Source organism: Pleurodeles waltl, chromosome 8, assembly GCF_031143425.1.
Source record: "Pleurodeles waltl isolate 20211129_DDA chromosome 8, aPleWal1.hap1.20221129, whole genome shotgun sequence".
Taxonomy (NCBI): domain Eukaryota; kingdom Metazoa; phylum Chordata; class Amphibia; order Caudata; family Salamandridae; genus Pleurodeles; species Pleurodeles waltl.
The window spans coordinates 1,414,498,178-1,414,515,413 of record NC_090447.1 but is presented as its reverse complement, the minus strand read 5'-3'; positions in this window follow the sequence as shown (position 1 = coordinate 1,414,515,413).

Below are 17,236 nucleotides of genomic sequence, written 5' to 3'. Positions count from 1 at the left end.
CTTCAAATAGGTATGGCTCTACTCTAATGATTTTGTCCACCATGATCCTCAACTCATCATTAGTGAATCGTGAATGTTTTTGTGGGGACATGGTAGTGGTGGACAAGACGGTGAGGTTAGAGAAAATTGAAAAGAAAAAATTTGGTGATGAGGTGTGGGTGATGTGATATGAGTGGGTGGCGGTTGGTGTCTATTGTGTGGGGTACTAATTTGTGTGTGTTTGCGTTGTGCAAGTGTGGGATGAGTGCTAGGTGAAATGTGTAGGGGTGCCTATTGTATGATTTTTAATAAACACATTTATTGGCTTCTCTCTGGCTGTGTTTGGCATTTTTGCTCCAAAGGATTGTGGGGTGTGAAGGAGTTGGTAGGTGTGTTGGGTGTGTGGATGTGTGTCAGGTTTTCAAACTATCCATTGTGGTGTGGTGTATTACTGATGTGACCGCTGACTGCCGGGTTCGCACCGTCATTGGTTTTCCGCCATGGAAGAACCACTATCATGATTTGTGGATTGTAATATGATCTGAGGGTTTTTGGCAGGCTGGTGGTACTGGTGGTGGGACTGCTTCTTTTACGCCCTCCAGTGTCCTGGCAGTTTCCGAAATTTGGCTGTATTTTGGCAGACTTTGCTGTGTGACCCATAATACTACAGTCGGATTACCGCCAACATGGCGGTCTTTTGGTGGTTGCCACAGCAGCCGTCTTGCCAAAAGACCACCAAACTCATAATGAGGGCCTTATTCTCCAATGAGCATCCATCTCCGTAGTGCAGGTTCTTCGTCCTGTTCAGTATTACTGTTTAGCTTCATATTGAGGATGCACACGAAAATCCAGTGACCAACTTTAATGATCTATTGGTTGTAAACCATCAGTAGTTGAAATCAATCTGCAGGAATTGCTAACTATGCTCGTATTCAATTTACCCGATGACATACGGAGAGTTATAGCAGAGTTTGTTCAAATTCGTAATTTGCAACCCTTCAGTTCTATTTGACCAACCCTTATTTAGTTTGGACTCCCCTATGTCCCATTCCTAACAGCCACGTTCGTCTATTCAACAGTAAAAAAAAACAGTATAGTAAATATCTCAATTAGCGACCTGTATTAGACCATCCAACTCTCTAGTCAATCATTATACTTTCTTGCCAGTCCAGTCGCCATTCGAAGTTTCCTATGTGTTGCTGAATACCTGCAACAGGCCCTTGCCTGACTATAAAGTTAGCACAGGCCACTGCTGGGTTGACTTCAAACTGTTAGGTACGTGATGGCATTTCTCCGATCCCATCTCCTGCTTTGTTAGATCTGTGTGTCTTTCACCTACATGTGGAGGCTGATGTCATTAGTATGATGTGGCCCAGGGGAACGCTGTAGGTGCTGATCCTTCTGTAGATGATGATAAATGAAAGATCCCCCTTTGAATAAATGAATGGCACCACCTACTATACCACACCTAACTGCACAATGTTTAAAGCTCTATTTTGTATTACATCAATAACAAAACAACAATTTAGCACTGTTCCCATTACAGACTTTCCTCTCTTGGCTGCATCTGAGATTTAATCCTTTGAATCCATCAGTTTTATAGTGATTGCTTTATATACATTTCCCAGTCACTTCTGCCATCTGCCTCTTACCTTACGACAAAACATTTAATCCACAATACATTTGCCACCCCTACCAAATCTTAATACGTTTCTTGGGGCAATCCCTCCTGTCATATATTTGATTTTCAGCAAATGTGCACCACTCTGTCATTTTTCCAGCTCATGCAGTCTGGTCTTCTCCCCACCCTCCCAATTTCTGGCAATGTTTCATTTCACCACCACCCACCCCACCCCACATTCACCTAAAGCCTTGAGTATTTTGGAATTCCATCTTCTCCCAAGATATTTGATACATAGTGTTCGACAGAGGCGTCAATCTAGCCTCCCAACACCTGTTTCGTACACTCATGTATGCACTTGGAAAAGAGCTGTATCTATTGGCAGGGCCATAAGGTGTGGATGGAGGAGCCCTATCGTTTACAATCACTTATGCAATCATTACTGTTTGTTACCCACATTTTCAATTGCATATTTCTGGAATAGTATAACCTATGTAATATGTGTAGCTGTATTTGTCAGAAGCCTGATCATATTGCCACCCCCTCAGGGCCCTTAATGCCACTTCCAATTCATCCTCCTCCAGAGCACCCACGTCTGCCTCCCAACTCTCCTTTACTGTCTGCATGTCTCGGGCGAGTTGTTCATAATTTATTTTGATACATTTAGGCAACTACCTTCTTGTGTAAGAGTTCCCTCAGTGTCCTGTCGTCTAAGGGGAGGACTCAGCCAGAATAGTGCCTCCTTTAATGTGAGATGCTAGCCCATGCTTAATATGCAGATAACTATAATATTCACTTTCAAGGGATCTGCTAGTCTTGCCAAAGGGAATGAGCTCCTTACCTGACCATAGGTCTCCTAGTTAGCTTATGCCTATAGTGTCCCATCTATTGAACCTGTTGAAGGTGCCTTCTTCCGACAGTGCATAACTATTTCACAAAGGAATGACATCTCTCCCATCTCGGAAACATGGTGGCCTCTCTCTATACTGCAATCACTGTTTAAGTGTGGGTTGGCAGAGGCAAGTGGGGCTTGCGCTTGTAGAGTGCTGCTGGGTATCCGCTTTTTCTCATTTCATGCCTATCTATTCTGATTGCCAGCTCGTCCTGGGGCACAAACTCCCCATTCCTTGATGACCACTAGCTGTGCAGTCCAGGAATATTTTCTAATGTCTGGAAGGGCTATGCTTTCATCATACACTCCCCTTGTATGTTTGCTCAGTGCTATGTGCAAGGCCTTTCTGTTTCACAGCAACAATCTAATGGAGGACTCCAATTTTTTTAAAGAAGTTATTTGGATTTCAGAATGGCATGTTCTGTAGCTTGTATAAAAACTAGGGTATGGAAATCATCTTGATTTTGTCTTTCCTGCCCATCAATGAGAGTTGCATGGATTGCCACTGTTCCACTTCTTCCTTGAATCTTTCCGCTAAGGTGTATATGTTTTTGTTGAAAAAGATGTCGCTGTCTCTCGTTATGTATATGCCTAAATATCGAAAGCCTTATCTGGACAACTATACTGGAAAAAGTAACGGCAGCCACTGCTGTATTTCCGTTAGTGGGAAGATGAGCAACTTTCCCTGATTGATTTGGTATCCAGAGTATTTCTCAACGTTTATGATCACTTGTCACAATGTAGTGATGGTTTGCTTGGGGACTGCTACATATAATGATGTTGTCGGCATACAACAATATTATTTCCTCCCAGGTGCCATCCAGCTTAGTTCCCTAATTAGTGGGAATATCCTGACCAATGCTGCCAGTGGTTCTAATGCTACCGTGAAAAATCACAGAAGGCAAGAAGCAGCCCTACCTGCTTCCTCTACCTACCTTGGTAGTCCAACCTTGACCTTTACTCTGGACATTGGTTCCCTTTAGAAAAGATCAGTCCACTGTCCATACCTAGGTGCAAATCCCATCTTGCCCAGCATTGCAAACATATAAGTCCACTCCAGGGTGTCAAATGCCTTTGCTGCGTCAAGTGACATCACCAGTGCCAGTTCTCGTACTTTACTCATGGACACATGGAATGAAGCAAAGATGTTTAAGAGAAACAAAGACCCATATTTATACTCTGTTTGCGCTGAAATAGTGTCATTCTTTTTACGCTAATTCAGCGCAAACTTAACTCCATATCTATATTTTGACGCTGAACACGCCTAGCGCCAAAATATTGGAGTTGAAAGTAATTTTTTGGATGTGTGAAACCACTTTGCTTCAATGAGATGCAAAGTGGGCGTTCCCATTTAAAAAATGACTCTAAGGCCCTAGTGCCTTATTTATCCTCCCGTGCAAAAATGGTGCATGGGAGAGAGGCAGGCCTAAATAAGGGCACCAAGCCTGCTTAGCACTATTATTTAACACCGGGGTCAGGGCAGGCGTTAAGGGACCTGTGGACCCAGTTCCATGGTCAAACACCACCCCAAGCCTCATGAACACCCCCACCCACAACAGAGGGACACCACAGGATGGGAGGGGGGGCATCCTAGGTAACTAGGGTAAGTAGAGGTAAGTATAATATTTTTTTTTTTTAGAGTGCCATGGGGTCCCTGAAATGGGTCCTCCCTACATGGCAGTGGGTACAATGGCCATCCCGAGGGGACCCTTGTCCCCTGTGCTGGCCATTGGGGTGGTGGGCATGACTCCTGTCTTTTGTAAGACAGGAGTCATGTGGTATGGGTGATTTTGCATCAGGAAATGATGCTAGGCCAGTTAGAGGTTTTTTTTTTAGCCTCTAACCAGCCTAACATAATTTTTGGGTGCAAAACCCCCTTCCTCCATACCGCTACCCCCACCCGACTAACGTCATTTTTATTGACGCTAGTCCACCCTTTGCACCGGCTTGCAGGATTCCATAAATTTGGTGCCCAGCTGGTGCCCTGGAATCACGCAAGCTGGTGCTATACTTTTGACGCAAAAATGCATTTGCACAGTTTTGCGTCAAAACGCATAAATGTGGGACAAAGTCTGTTTTACCTTTACTTCACATCATTGTGTATGGTCTACTTTGCCCATGGTTAGTAGAGTGTGGTTAGGGTAGCCTAGATGGCGCACATTTTGATTCCATCTCTGAGGTTTAAAGGGTTGCTTCAAATGTGTCTCATGAAATGGTTGCGGTGCACAAGCAAGGAGTGAAACAGAGAGGTGTGAGACAGTCACATTTGGCAATATATACCACCTTTAAATAAATGCTGCTCTGCTTTGTGCATGGTTAGATAGAGTGTGGCTTTGTAGAGTGGCCTTATGCGTGAACTGATTTGGTATCGTGAATGAGGTTCCAACCGGACCTCCAAATATGTTTTTACTGTACATTTCTAAAGTGAAGAAGAAATACATAGAAGAGATACAGTTGTATTACTACCTTGTCTGTCTTCCTCAAGACATCCCTTATAAAATGAGCAATTCTCTCTCACCGAAGTGATTCCACAGCTGAAGTAAAATAATTCTACCAATACGGAAGCTACTTTCCCGTCGGTGCCATAATTGAAAGGAACTATGAGGTCACATCCTGTTCCTTTGTGCTCTTCCCGACTGCTGAAGTAAGGGTTCTCTTTCCGTTCTGTGTTATTTAGTTTATATTTTGTTCCACATGTATTGAGTGTAACCTTTTTTTCCTAATGGGGCGTGATTCAGCCACTTCTTCACATTTAGACATGGCAACGGTTTGCCCCAGCAGACAGACTGTTTGTCTCCTGCTAGATGGGGCCTGGTGAGTGTAAGAATGACTCCAGTCAGGTACTGTGAAGCGTAACATTTATTCTGAGTCTGTCAATATGTTTTCCATCTCCGCTGGCTAACAGCAATCTGCCGTTATCGTTCTACATTCTCCTCTACATTCTCTCTTCACCATTCTATCCCTGGTCGCGTGCTGATGTTGAGCACGCGACTATAACAGAACACATCCCTTACCTTTAATAACAACTCATTTACTTAACAACTTAAATTTGACTCTACAATTACAGTTCGTAAAAAATACAAAATTGTTCATTATGAGTCCAACACAAAATCCTGAAATTTCTTGGGAAATTCAACTACCCTTCCACTTCGCGTAGCCACTTGAAGCAATTCCTTATAGTTCTTGGCAGAAGACTGGTTAGGTACTTGTTCTTGTGCTCCATGTGCAGGTGACAACTCACCCTGGTTTACTGGGGATGCGGAACTTGAAGGGCATTGTACTCCATGTGCAGGTGACAACTCACTCTGGTTTACTGGGGATGCGGAACTTGAAGGGCATCTATTGTTCCTTCCATAATGTACCCTTGCGGATTGCAGATGTTCATAATTACACTGATGATTATTTTCCACCTCTGACCCAAACCAATCAAAATCAGCACAAGGTTTTTTCCATGCACTCACACCAGAACTCTTCATCCTGTCACTACACTTGGCCACCTTACTGCAATGCCACATCTCAAGATTTTGAGTAATTTTGTTCTTGCAAGGCCACCTGTTACGGACACAGTCCATGATTTTTTGCAAAACCTCATCCTTATTGTAAGCAGAAATCCATTCCATCTCATTTATGACATTACCCTCCCTTTCAGCTCGATCACCTTCAGCAATATCAGCAATGGCAACACTATATTCATTCCATTCGCAACTTCCCATTGCTTGAAATGGTACTGGAGAACGTCCTAAATAATCTGACTCCTTATTCTTTATGCCCGGAAGGTATTTTACTTCATGAACATAATCTATTAATCGTAATGATAACCTGGCTATGCAACGTGTCACCTTAGTAATGCCATGTGAAGTCAGAACTTTCACCAGAGGTTTATGATCCGTCCTCAATACAAAATCTGTTCTCCACAGGTAATGCCTAAATTTATCCATACCCCACACAGCTGCCAGTACTTCTTTTTCAATAACAGAGAATTTCTCCTCAGAAGGGGATAAAGCACGTGAGGCAAAGGCAAAGACATTTTCAGACCCCATATTTGACACTTGTGTTAACGCTGCACCAAGTCCTTTTCCACTAGCATCAACTGTGAGAATGCTCTTCTCTTTGCTTTCAGATCCTTGCAAGGGAAAAGCTGAACAAATTTCTCTGTTTATTTGCTCAAAATCTTCATCTAACTTAGAATTCCACCCAAATTCTTCTCTCTCCCTTATAAGTTGTCTCAAATGATAAGTCTTGGAAGAAAAATGTTCCACAAATCTCGCATAGAATTCAACTAAGCCTAAAAAGGATCTGACATCGTCTTTGGAGCCGGGGCATCTCTGATCGCTGATAGGATACTATCTTTTGGAAGGATGCCTTGTTTACTTACAACATGTCCTAAATACGTACCAGATTCTTTGGCAAACTTGCACTTGCTCAGTTCAGCCGTGAGCCCATTATCTGCCAGCCTTTGAATAACCAACATCAGTCTTGCATCATGTTCATTCCTATCCTTCTCCATGATGAGTATATAATCTTGGAAATAAGTAACCCCCTCCACGTCTCCTAATAGCTTGTGCATAAGTCGTTGGAACACTGCTGCAGCAGAAGCTAAACCAAAAGGCATGCAAACGAATCTATAACACCCAAAAGGTGTTATGAATGACGTTAATTCCTTACTAGACTGATGTAAACTGATTTGATGGTATGCAGATTTAAGATCTATGGTGGAAAACCATTGACACCACTTAGATTTGGCTAAAAGTTCTTCAATTTTGGGTAGAGGGAATTTCTCAATTACTATGCACTTGTTAAGTTGCCTCAAATCCACACAGAGCCTAATCTGTCCATTAGCCTTACGAGCTACCACTAAGGGTGCTAACCACTCTGCACACTCAATGGGTTCTATTACACCGTCCCTCTCCAATCTATCCAATTTATTCACAAATGCTTTTCTCAAAGGTATGTTTCTTACTTGGTGGGAGACACGTATAACGCCATCCTTAAGTACAATTGTTCAGTTCTCCCACTTTACCAGAAAACACTTGTGGAAATTTTTCCAACAACTCTACCTCTAAAAGTTTAACAGTTTCTTCCAAAGATAGTACCTGTGTGACACTATTAGGGTTTAATACGACCCACAAGGCTCCTTGGTCCTTCCGTCTTAAGACAGAAGGTCCCTTCTCCGCTACCAACAAGGTACCAGGTGCCTTCCTGCTTTTGAACTCAAACATCAGCTCCACTGAACCCACCATGGGAATTTTTTCTCCTGTAAAAGTAACAGGTTGCACACATGACGGTGACAGAACACCTCCATATAAATCAGCAAATTCTTCCTCCCAAACTTCATTACTGATAATTGTGAAAGGTGACCCAGAATCTGCCACTACTTGTATCTGGATACTACCAATTTTGATATCACAGACTGGCTTGCTATGTAGTTCATAAGTACCCACAATGAAATTGTCTATGCTTAGAATGCAATCACCATCATCAGAGTCACATTCATCAGCATGACTTTCTTGTTCACACTCAACACTTTTTACAGGAGATTCATTCATCTTTTTTTCTGCACAGCTTAGCGAAATGCCCAACAATCCCACAAAAGACACACTTCGACTTGGACGCTGGGCAGCACTTGTCCCTTGCATAATGTCCTTTGTTCCCACACCTATAACAGGTCACCTTCCCTTGCTGATTTTCCTTGGTGCCCAATTTATTCGTTGCACCCTTATTACTGAAATGTTTCTTTTTTCCATCCTGCATAACTTCACAGACTACATCACTATCTTTCCCATTACCTAAAGCCGCTTTAGCACACCGCCTAGATAATTCTGCATTCTTGACAATAGCAATAATCTCATTCAAAGGAGCATCACCACACACCCACAATTTCTCTTGTACTCCAGTATTATTAGAATGCATAATGATTTGATCCTGGATCAGTTCATCATGTAGCTGTCCAAAAGTGCACGTTATTGCTAGTTTCTTTAGAGCAGATACATAGCCTTCTACTGACTCATCTTTACTTTGCTTGCGTTGAAAAAATTGTATCTGTCTACAGCTGCACACACGACCAGTTGATAATGTGCAGCTAAGTCTTCCAAAGCATGTCTGAAAACATCTATGTCTTTACTTGCCCTCTGTTTTTTCTCCATTTGTGTGAATCCACTTTGTCTTTCAGGTCCCAAACAATGTAACAGTATGCACTTTTTCCTAACACTTGAGAACACTTCTTCACTCTCAGCTTCTATCGCAGCAATGTAATTTAAAAAATAGTCTTTCCAATCATTCCATTTCATATTAGGCTCGCCTGGCTTAGGCAGAAAGAGAACTGGAGGAGTGAGCGAAAACGATTGTGCACACATTTTCCTAAAATATTAGTATAATAAGATTCTTCCTATGAACTGTGGACATTTCCACAAACTTAAATGATTCAGAAAAAAAATATAACCAAAAATATAATTTATAGGTTATTTCCTGACCTGAATTTGGCCACTAAATGTCTTAATATCAATTGCCTGACTTATATATGACCACTGTTGAAAGTCCTTCCTCTATTTCTTTTATTGAGATGCTGCCTGACTCCAATATGGCTATAGTGCCAGTCCTTTGTTTTGCCTGATTTAAATATGGCCGCCGTTGAAAGTCCTTCCTCTGTACCTTTTATTAACCTCTTCTGTGCCTTGGACGAGATGATCTCGTCCAAGGCTACAGTTCCCCTGTGCCTTGGACGAGATCATCTCGTCCTAGGCACAGGGGAACTTGTGGGAGCGCTAGCGTGCCCCCCCGTGCACCCCCCTCCCCCCCCAGGCTGGGAAGGAAGGGGAAGACCTTCACCTTCCACCCCCGCCCCCCCCCCCACGGCAATCCGATGACGTCAGCGCGCGCACAGCGCGCTGACGTCATCTAGTGTTGCCGGGCGCGCTGGAAGCCATTTGCTTCCAGCGCGTCTTCGGAGGAGGACTTGTAAGGTGAGTCCTCTCCGTTTTTGGGGGGCGGGGTGGTGAAAACAGACACGGTGGGAAAGGAAAGGGTTTTTCCTTTCCCCCTGTGTCTGTTTTCACAAGATTCCTGCTCCACGATCGCGGGCAGGGCCCGCGATCGTGGAGCAGGAATCTCCACTAGCCACCAGGGATTTTCTTTTTTGGTAAATTTGGGGGCGACCCCTTGGGCAAGGGTCGCCCCCCCCCCCGGGGGCAATTTTGATTTGTATTTCGCCCCCCCCTGGGGGCAGATCTGCCTATTTTTCGGCGGATCTGCCCCCGGGGGGGGGCGAAAACCACTAGACACCAGGGATATGTTTATTTATGTGTGTTTTGGGGGCGACCCCTTGGGCAAGGGTCGCCCCCCCGGGGGCAATTTATTTTTGTATTTCGCCCCCCCCCCTGGGGGCAGATCCGCCGATTTTTCGGCGGATCTGCCCCCAGGGGGGGGGGGGCGAAAACCACTAGACACCAGGGATATTGTTATTTATGTGTATTTTGGGGCGACCCCTTGGGCAAGGGTCGCCCCCCCCGGGGCAATTATTTTTGGTATTTCGCCCCCCCCTGGGGGCAGATCCGCCGATTTTTGGGCTGATCTGCCCCCAGGGGGGGGGGCGAAAACCACTAGACACCAGGGATTTTGTTTTTATTGTTTATTTTGGGGGAAACTCCTTGGGCAAGGGTCGCTCCCGATGGCAGACCAGCCATTTTTTGGATGATCTGGCCCGGGGGGGGGGGGGGGTGGAAGCACACTAGGTGCCAGGGATTGTGTTGTGTGTGTGGTGTGTGTTTGGGGGCACCCCTTGGGCAACGGTTGCCCCCCTAAGGTGGGGAAAATTTGTATTGGCCATCTCTGCCCGTAATTTTGTAGGCCCATCTGCCCCCAAGGAGGGCAGAAACCACCAATACGGCAGGGATTTTTTTGTTTTGTGTTGTGCTGGGGGTGCCCCCTTTGGGAAGGGTCGCCCCCTGAAAGGGGGCACAGAGGTGTTGCCCATTTCTGCCCCCCTTGGGGGCAGATTGGCCAATTTTTTTACTCCCATCTACCCCCGAGGGGGGCAGGATCCACTTAGGTACCAGGGACAACTTCTAAGTTCTTGGTGGTGGGGTGTTTGTCAACTGGCAAAGTATTTGTATTTGTGATTATAACAATTTATTTCTTCTTTTTCTTCTAGTTCAGCGCTTTTGCTTCCTTTGCTGTGGATCTTTGCGGTTTTGGCAGTAGTTGTCCTGTGGTTTGCATAGTTGCATGTTTTAGGTAAGTGAAAGCAATTTACTCCAAAGGAGTATTGTTGAAATGTTTGTAAGTGGTGTACTAAATGCAGTATTGTGTGTTTGACATTGTCCTTAGATTTGAGCACAGTGATGTTTGTGTTGTCATATGTCTAAATTGCTTTTTTCTTTTTTCTTTTTAGTGGGATATCATTGGTGATTGCTGTCTGTGCAGAGTAGTTGCTTGGTGAGTAGCTATTTCAGGCAACTGAGTGGTATAGTTTTTTGTAGTACATAACTCTTTGTGATAAAGCTACACTTTGTTTATTACTTATTTTAGTGCTAGTTGTTGTTGGCAATCCATTTGTTGTTAGGATCATGGCTAGCCGCAAAGTGACCGCTCAGCAGGTTGTTCGCATGCTCTTTGAGTCGTCTTCAGACCATGATTACGACACTGACTCTGCATCTGAGGCAGAGGAGGAAGCAGGAGATTCTGGAAGTGAGTTTTCTGTCCGAGAGTATTCTTCTGATGAGGAAGCTACTCTCAGTGCAGATGAAGGGCCTGTGTTAGAGGAGGACATTGATGTGCCAAGAGTGCAGCAGCCTGGGGCTGCAGGGTTTCCCATTGGAAGACCTGACACCTGGATTGCCCCAAACATGGAGCAGCCACAGTTACCTGCATTTACTGGTCTCCCAGGGTGTAGAGTTATTACGGAAAACTTTCTGCCTGTCCATTTCTTTCACTTGTTTATGGACGATGTATTTTTGGAAGAGATTGTGGAGCAGACAAATGTGTATGCAGAGCAATATTTGCGGGACAACGCTGCCAGACTTAAGCCTCAGTCTAGAGCTACTCATTGGGTTCCCACATATCTGGAAGAGATGAAAAGGTTTTTAGGTTTGTCTTTTTTGATGGGGTTGATCAGGAAGCCGTCACTGGCTTCTTATTGGTCTACTAGTCCCTTGATGGCAACTGCTATATTTCCTGCAACTATGACACGTAATCGGTATTTGCTTCTTCTTCGTATGCTGCATTTTGTAGACAATGCTTTAGCCTTGCCACGAGATCACCCTGATTGTGACCGCCTTTTTAAGGTTAGGCCTGTCCTTGATCATTTTGTGGATCGGTTTTCAGAGGTCTATGTTCCAGGCAAAGAGATAAGTGTGGACGAGTCTTTGGTCCTTTTCAAGGGGCGTTTAGTTTTTAAGCAGTACATTCCTAGTAAGAGGGCACGGTATGGGATTAAATTGTATCTGCTGTCAGAAAGCAGTACAGGATATGTGTATAATTTCCGGGTCTACACTGGTAGGGATTCCAGTATTGACCCTCCTGGTTGTCCGGCCACTTTTGGAGTTAGCGAAAAAATTGTGTGGGAACTTGCTAGACGGCTGTTTAACAAAGGTCACCATTTGTACGTAGATAATTTCTACACTGGAGTGTAGTTGTTCAAGGAGTTGTTTAGGGTGGACACTGTTGCTTGTGGCACAATCCGTTCTAACCGGAAAGGCTATCCAAGGGAGCTTGTCTGTAAAAAACTTGAGAGGGGACAGTGCAGTGCCTTGCGGAATAATGAGCTGCTACCTCTGAAATTTTCAGACAGGAGGGATGTGTACATTCTATCGACCATCCATGATGAGAGTACTTCCCATGTGGCTGTTTGGGGTCAGGTTGCGGAAGTGCGCAAACCTGCGTGCATTTTGGACTACAATAGGCACATGGGTGGTGTTGATAGAGTAGATCAGAAGTTAGAACCTTACACTGCTCTTCGTAAGTCATATGTGTGGTATAAAAAGTTGGCCCTACATTTATTTCATTTGGCAACTTTTAATGCCTTTATTGTATACAAGGATTGTTCACCCGAGTCAAGGATGACATTTGTTAAATTTCAGGAGTCGGTGATAGAAAGCCTTATTGTGGTGGAACCGGCAAGAGTTCCTAGAGTAGAAGTGGTGGAGGATGTGGCTAGATTGAAAGATCGGCACTTTCCAGATCACATTCCTCCCACTCCCAAAAAAGACATGCCCACAAAGAAATGTAGAGTATGTGCCCGGAGATCAATCCGGAGGGAGAGCCGGATGTACTGCCCCGAATGCCCTTCAAAGCCTGGGCTGTGTGTGCCCAGCTGTTTTAGAAGTTACCACACAAGGAAAAACTTTTGGGAAATACCGTGAGCGTAAGCTGTCTGTTTTATATTTTCATATGTTTCACGGTTGGCATCTGTCGTGTATTTAGTTATAGCTTTTGTGTTTGTAGTTTTGTGCTTATTTTATAATTAGTAGTTTCTTTGTTGTTTATAAATAAAAAAAGTGATTGCGGTGTGCGTGGGGTGGCGCTTGGCTGGCGGTGTGCGTGGGGTGGCGCATGGCTGGCGATGTGCTTGGGGTGGCGCTTGGCTGGCGGTGTGCGTGGGGTGGCGCTTGGCTGGCGGTGTGCTTAGGGTGGCGCTTGGCTGGCGGTGTGCGTGGGGTGGCGCTTGGCTGGCGGTGTGCGTGGGGTGGCGCTTGGCTGGTGGTGTGCTTGGGGTGGCGGTGTGCTTGGGGTGGCGCTTGGCTGGCGGTGTGCTTGGGGTGGCGCTTGGCTGGCGGTGTGCTTGGGGTGGCGCTTGGCTGGCGGTGTGCTTGGGGTGGCGCTTGGCTGGCGGTGTGCGTGGGGTGGCGTTAGGCTGGCGGTGTGCGTGGGGTGGCGCTTGGCTGGCGGTGTGCGTGTGGTGGTGCTTGGCTGGCGGTGCCAGCCAAACGGCAGTCCACACTCCCATCAGCTGGTGTGATTCTTGTATCAGGCATGTGGGCGTATGTAAGTGATGGGTCCTTGAGTGGCGCGGTCTGTCGATGTGAGTCGCGGCTTTACAGCTCACGAGCTGTGAGTCATTGGTTCACTTTTTTGCCTTTCACTTATTAGCAGTGCATTTCATTTTTGTGAAATCTCTTGTTAATAAAATTTGATCCACTGAACCATCACTCACCCTCGTGCCAAATCCAACCAGTATGTGTTGTAAAAAATGACAAAACCTGCTCCGCTGTAATCAGGCGTCGCAGCACACCTGTGACACGCTAGGTGCCTCGGGTGGGACCCCGATGATGAAGCATGCCACCAACTTGGTTGGTGGGTGAGGGGTCTTCTTCACATAACCTAAGTGTGTTTCTTTTTACAATTTTAGTGTTTGGCACATCACGGATGTATGTGCACACATCAAAGTGATATATTCCAAAAATACCTGTGTTTGGGGGGGAGGGCCCACCTATGTTTTTGGTCCTGGGTGCGGCCTTCATGTAGGGAAACCTACAAAACCCAGAAACTTTTAAAAACTAGGCACCCCAAGGAGTCCAGGGAGGTGTGGCTTGCGTGGCTCCCCCAACATTTTCTTACCCAGACTCCTCTGTAAACCTCAAAATTTGCATAAAAAAGCATATTTTCCTGATTTTTCTTAGTAGGATCACCGCTCCAGCACAAAATTCCTACTCCCCAGTTTTCCCCTCAGTCTCCCAAGTAAAATGACACCTCACTTATGTGGGTCCCCAAAGCAGAGTCCGTCTAAAGATGTATAAAAGAATATGCCCTTATAAACTTGCTGTGCTATCCCTTCTATCCCTTCAGGTTTTGGGCCTTATTCTGTTGCAGGCACCTGGCCCACCCACACAAGTGAGGTATCATTTTTATCGGGAGACTTGGGGGAACGCTGGGTGGAAGGAAATTTGTGGCTCCTCTCAGATTCCAGAACTTTCTGCCACAGAAATGTGAGGAACATGTGTTTTTTAGCCAAATTTTGAGGTTTGCAAAGGATTCTGGGTAACAGAACCTGGTCCGAGCCCCGCAAGTCACCCCTCCTTGGATTCCCCTAGGTCTCTAGTTTTCAGAAATGCACAGGTTTGGTAGGTTTCCCTAGGTGCCGGCTGAGCTACAGGCCAAAATCCACAGGTAGGCACTGTTTTCTTTCAAAAAATGGGATGTGTCCACGTTGCGTTTTGGGGCGTTTCCTGTCGCGGGCGCTAGGCCTACCCACGCAAGTGAGGTATAATTTTTATCGGGAGACTTGGGGGAACGCTGGGTGGAAGGAAATTTGTGGCTCCTCTCAGATTCCAGAACTTTCTGCCACAGAAATGTGAGGAACATGTGTTTTTTTAGCCAAATTTTGAGGTTTGCAAAGGATTCTGGGTAACAGAACCTGGTCCGAGCCCCGCAAGTCACCCCATCTTGGATTCCCCTAGGTCTCTAGTTTTCAGAAATGCACAGGTTTGGTAGGTTTCCCTAGGTGCCGGCGGAGCTAGAGGCCAAAATCTACAGGTAGGCACTTCGCAAAAAACACCTCTGTTTTCTTCCAAAATTTTGGATGTGTCCACGTTGCGCTTTGGGGTGTTTCCTGTCGCCGGCGCTAGGCCTACCCACGCAAGTGAGGTATCATTTTTATCGGGAGACTTGGGGGAACGCTGGGTGGAAGGAAATTTGTGGCTCCTCTCAGATTCCAGAACTTTCTGCCACAGAAATGTGAGGAACATGCGTTTTTTAGCCAAAATTTGAGGTTTGCAAAGGATTCTGGGTAACAGAACCTGGTCCGAGCCCCGCAAGTCACCCCTCCTTGGATTCCCCTAGGTCTCTAGTTTTCAGAAATGCACAGGTTTGGTAGGTTTCCCTAGGTGCCGGCTGAGCTAGAGGCCAAAATCTACAGGTAGGCACTTCGCAAAAAACACCTCTGTTTTCTTCCAAAATTTTGGATGTGTCCACGTTGCGCTTTGGGGCGTTTCCTGTCGCGGGCGCTAGGCCTACCTAGCCTGATGTAAACTGATTTGATGGTATGCAGATTTAAGATCTATGGTGGAAAACCATTGACACCACTTAGATTTGGCTAAAAGTTCTTCAATTTTGGGTAGAGGGAATTTCTCAATTACTATGCACTTGTTAAGTTGCCTCAAATCCACACAGAGCCTAATCTGTCCATTAGCCTTACGAGCTACCACTAAGGGTGCTAACCACTCTGCACACTCAATGGGTTCTATTACACCGTCCCTCTCCAATCTATCCAATTTATTCACAAATGCTTTTCTCAAAGGTATGTTTCTTACTTGGTGGGAGACACGTATAACGCCATCCTTAAGTACAATTGTTCAGTTCTCCCACTTTACCAGAAAACACTTGTGGAAATTTTTCCAACAACTCTACCTCTAAAAGTTTAACAGTTTCTTCCAAAGATAGTACCTGTGTGACACTATTAGGGTTTAATACGACCCACAAGGCTCCTTGGTCCTTCCGTCTTAAGACAGAAGGTCCCTTCTCCGCTACCAACAAGGTACCAGGTGCCTTCCTGCTTTTGAACTCAAACATCAGCTCCACTGAACCCACCATGGGAATTTTTTCTCCTGTAAAAGTAACAGGTTGCACACATGACGGTGACAGAACACCTCCATATAAATCAGCAAATTCTTCCTCCCAAACTTCATTACTGATAATTGTGAAAGGTGACCCAGAATCTGCCACTACTTGTATCTGGATACTACCAATTTTGATATCACAGACTGGCTTGCTATGTAGTTCATAAGTACCCACAATGAAATTGTCTATGCTTAGAATGCAATCACCATCATCAGAGTCACATTCATCAGCATGACTTTCTTGTTCACACTCAACACTTTTTACAGGAGATTCATTCATCTTTTTTTCTGCACAGCTTAGCGAAATGCCCAACAATCCCACAAAAGACACACTTCGACTTGGACGCTGGGCAGCACTTGTCCCTTGCATAATGTCCTTTGTTCCCACACCTATAACAGGTCACCTTCCCTTGCTGATTTTCCTTGGTGCCCAATTTATTCGTTGCACCCTTATTACTGAAATGTTTCTTTTTTCCATCCTGCATAACTTCACAGACTACATCACTATCTTTCCCATTACCTAAAGCCGCTTTAGCACACCGCCTAGATAATTCTGCATTCTTGACAATAGCAATAATCTCATTCAAAGGAGCATCACCACACACCCACAATTTCTCTTGTACTCCAGTATTATTAGAATGCATAATGATTTGATCCTGGATCAGTTCATCATGTAGCTGTCCAAAAGTGCACGTTATTGCTAGTTTCTTTAGAGCAGATACATAGCCTTCTACTGACTCATCTTTACTTTGCTTGCGTTGAAAAAATTGTATCTGTCTACAGCTGCACACACGACCAGTTGATAATGTGCAGCTAAGTCTTCCAAAGCATGTCTGAAAACATCTATGTCTTTACTTGCCCTCTGTTTTTTCTCCATTTGTGTGAATCCACTTTGTCTTTCAGGTCCCAAACAATGTAACAGTATGCACTTTTTCCTAACACTTGAGAACACTTCTTCACTCTCAGCTTCTATCGCAGCAATGTAATTTAAAAAATAGTCTTTCCAATCATTCCATTTCATATTAGGCTCGCCTGGCTTAGGCAGAAAGAGAACTGGAGGAGTGAGCGAAAACGATTGTGCACACATTTTCCTAAAATATTAGTATAATAAGATTCTTCCTATGAACTGTGGACATTTCCACAAACTTAAATGATTCAGAAAAAAAATATAACCAAAAATATAATTTATAGGTTATT